The following is a 3,136-nucleotide window of genomic DNA, read 5'->3' as shown; positions in this document are numbered from 1 at the left end:
GCACTCGCTCGCTTAAAGGTGCACACATCTATCCTCTTTCTTGCTGATTCTTTCTTACACAACGAGCCAATTGATTCCCCCAAGTCCCATTAGGTCTGGAGCCTATTTGTAAACATTAGACTTTATCCAAGAGCCAGARAACTGTCGGGGGTCCTGAACTTGTCAGTTCTGAATGAGAAATGGCAACAAATTTAGAAGCATATCCATTGAGTCAGGGGATTGGCAAACAGATCCAAATATCACCTTTAAAATTTAAATCCATACCTCAATAAACATATGAGATACAATCTGGGTAGAATAATAGCTTCTGAAAACTGACTGTAACTACCTAAAAAGCCACAAAGGTCCTATTGTTTGGACTTGCCACGGTCAGGTTTTTTTTATTTATTTTTTTGTTAAATTTTGATGATAATAATGTGGCTGGTAAAGCAGCTCCAGCTCACAATCATGGAGACAAAGCACACTCATCTCTCCCGTAGTTAATTGCTGTGCATGTTACTCCAAGTGAGGCAACCCTCCCTTTAAATTATCCCTCAGCCAATTTCCATCTTATCATGCCTATCTGTGTTTGGGCCCAGTATGTGAAATAGAGAGAAAATTACTCTCCATTTCTGCGGAAGGGAAGCGGTGGCTCGTCCCAGCCACCCCGACATTGAAATGCTCCGTCACTGTGTCAGAGGTGTCTGTGTGATATTGTGTCAATTCTGGCCAAGAAATGTGGGCGTTGTTCCATACGCTCACACCATTATTAAAACCAAACAACCATTAAAATTATACAAAAAAAATGCATGACACATGCAGAATGGGGCTGCAGCTTTCAAAAACCTTTTTCTGGGTTATGTAAATATTTCACCTAAAATAATTTGGTTCTATTAAGTTACTCATTGCAATCCATCCATCTTCTGACACCTTTCTGTAGTCAGGTTGCAGAGGCAATAGGTTTAGGAGAGAAATCTAGTCATTCCTCTTCACAGTGACACTTGCCAGCTCCAAAGAGGATACATAATCCCCTCCAACAAGTCCTGGGTTTTCCCTAGTTCTTCCAGTGGGACGTGCCTGGAACACCTCTAAAGGGAGGCATCCAGGAATCAGACAAATCACCTCAATTGACTCCCTTCGATACGAAGGAGCAGCGGCTCTACTCTGAGCTCCCCTCAAATGATGGAACACCTCACCGTCTCCAATGCTGAGCCTGGCTACCCTACAAAGGAAGCTCATTTCAGCCACTTGTATCCTTTCAGTCATGGTCCATGCCTCATGACCACAGGTGAGGGTTGGAACGTAGACAGACCAGTAGTAAATCAAGAGCTTTGCCTTTCGGCTCAGCTCTTTCCTCACCACAACTGACCAAAGCAACACTGAGGACAAGACCTCAGTCCATCAATCCATCTCTCACTCCATCCTACCATCACTCAGGAACAAGATGTTCCAGATACTTTAACTCCTCCACTTGAAGCAGAGACTCACCCTCGATCCAGAGGAGGCTTTCAACCCTTTCCCAGTCAAGAACCATGGACAACAAACCATTCAAACTCGCACTCAAAGACTATTTACCAAAAAACCTAAAGACCCTGTCAGACCATAATCATCTACGTTGTTGACCAAATGAACTTAGATTTTTAAAAAAAATTATTATTGTTATAATTAAGTTGGCATATGTTGTCTAAAATGCAGTGCAAAGAGAGAACATGTAAACTCCACCCAGAAAGATGCCAGAACTTTTCCAAACAAATCCCATTTCAAAATCTTGGAACTCAATAACAACTTTATTRTCATAATTCCAGTAATGTACTAATTTTAATACAAATCATGTGTTTCTGTTAAGTTRTTAAATTATATGAAATYAATTTTAGTGTTAGAAAGCAAAGTAACAGATGTTTACACATATTTATCAAAATCCTTTTTATGAATAATCCCATCTTTTATCAAACAGGAATTTGTAAAAGCACATCCTTTACAAATACACATCTGTGGTAAATAACTGATTTGTTAAAACYACGTCAGCGTTCGGTGCAGATGGTTTTGTGAAGAAGAGCTGTATTAATAAACTAGACAGAGAGAGGAACAGTCTCTGATAGGAAAATTATTTTAGCTGCGAGCAGCCTGTGTGTAGGAGGACCGCCTGGATTCCTAGGTTACCAGCAGTGAGTGACAAAGCCCGTCTTCTAAAACAGAACTAGAGTTCATGATCAGTCCACCGCCCTGAGCCTCCGATAAAATAATGTGTTGTAATGAGTATACCTGCCTGGAAGTGTTAAAAACGTCTGATACTCCAAAGTTGTAAAGTGGAAGTTTATTGACAGTTTTATTTGCACAAGAGCTGAACTCTGCATGTAAAGACGATTGAAACTTCGCATTACTTCAGAGAGATTTGGCCTTTTTCCATACTTATATACTGAGAAACATCATCAAAGTAAAAAAATAAATAAATAAAATCATTGTGGATCATAATGGCATGATTCCACAATCTAATAAAAAACACAAAGCAAAAAATGTATTGACTGCATGATTTGATGGACTTGTGACCCATCCAGGGTGTCCTCTGCCTCACAGGGACTGCTGGAGACAGACGCCAGCTCCCCGTGACACAGAAAGGAGGAGCAGGTACAGCAAATGAATGGATGATGCATGAAGGACGCAGCATTGCGTGCTCATGCTGCAGCTTTAAACCTTGACATGTGCCGTCAGAGCAGCTGGTTCCTTTAGGAAACTCCTCTGTGGCAGCAGAACTGTTGACTGACTGAAGTCATCCTCGGCATGCATGACGTGTGATACAGTTTTCATTCTCAGCTTTTCTGATGTAATTTATTCTATAGTTATTTCTCTCAAAGGGAAAGTAATGCAGCTGATTTCTTGTTCTGAAAGTTTATTTTTAAATATCAACACTGAGGAATTGTCCATCTAAAAGAGATTCTCTCTCTAGTAAACTTCTGCTAACTTAACAGTAGTTTGTGTCTTTTTTCAGGGGTGTATAAAGCACTTGAAAAAGTAACAGATACCTTAACCTGTTCACTTGCTCAGGCTGACAGGCATAAAATTACTTAAAATTAATTTCACAAGTCTRGTATCTATGTTAAGCTATTAATCTGAAATTTTAATTTCAGCAGTCATATTTTTGTAACAGTAACTAGTATTT

General features: G+C 39.8%; 1 long non-coding RNA gene across 2 annotated transcripts in view; it reads right to left on the bottom strand.

Annotated features, from left to right (window-relative positions):
* Positions 1 to 3,136, bottom strand: part of LOC106513447 (uncharacterized) — a 53,142-nt gene that overhangs the window by 49,193 nt on the left and 813 nt on the right. The window lies entirely within an intron of this gene.

The sequence above is a fragment of the Austrofundulus limnaeus genome, unplaced genomic scaffold (genome assembly GCF_001266775.1).
Source record: "Austrofundulus limnaeus strain Quisiro unplaced genomic scaffold, Austrofundulus_limnaeus-1.0 Scaffold12, whole genome shotgun sequence".
In the NCBI taxonomy this organism is placed as follows: domain Eukaryota; kingdom Metazoa; phylum Chordata; class Actinopteri; order Cyprinodontiformes; family Rivulidae; genus Austrofundulus; species Austrofundulus limnaeus.
This window is presented reverse-complemented; position numbering and strand designations above follow the sequence as displayed.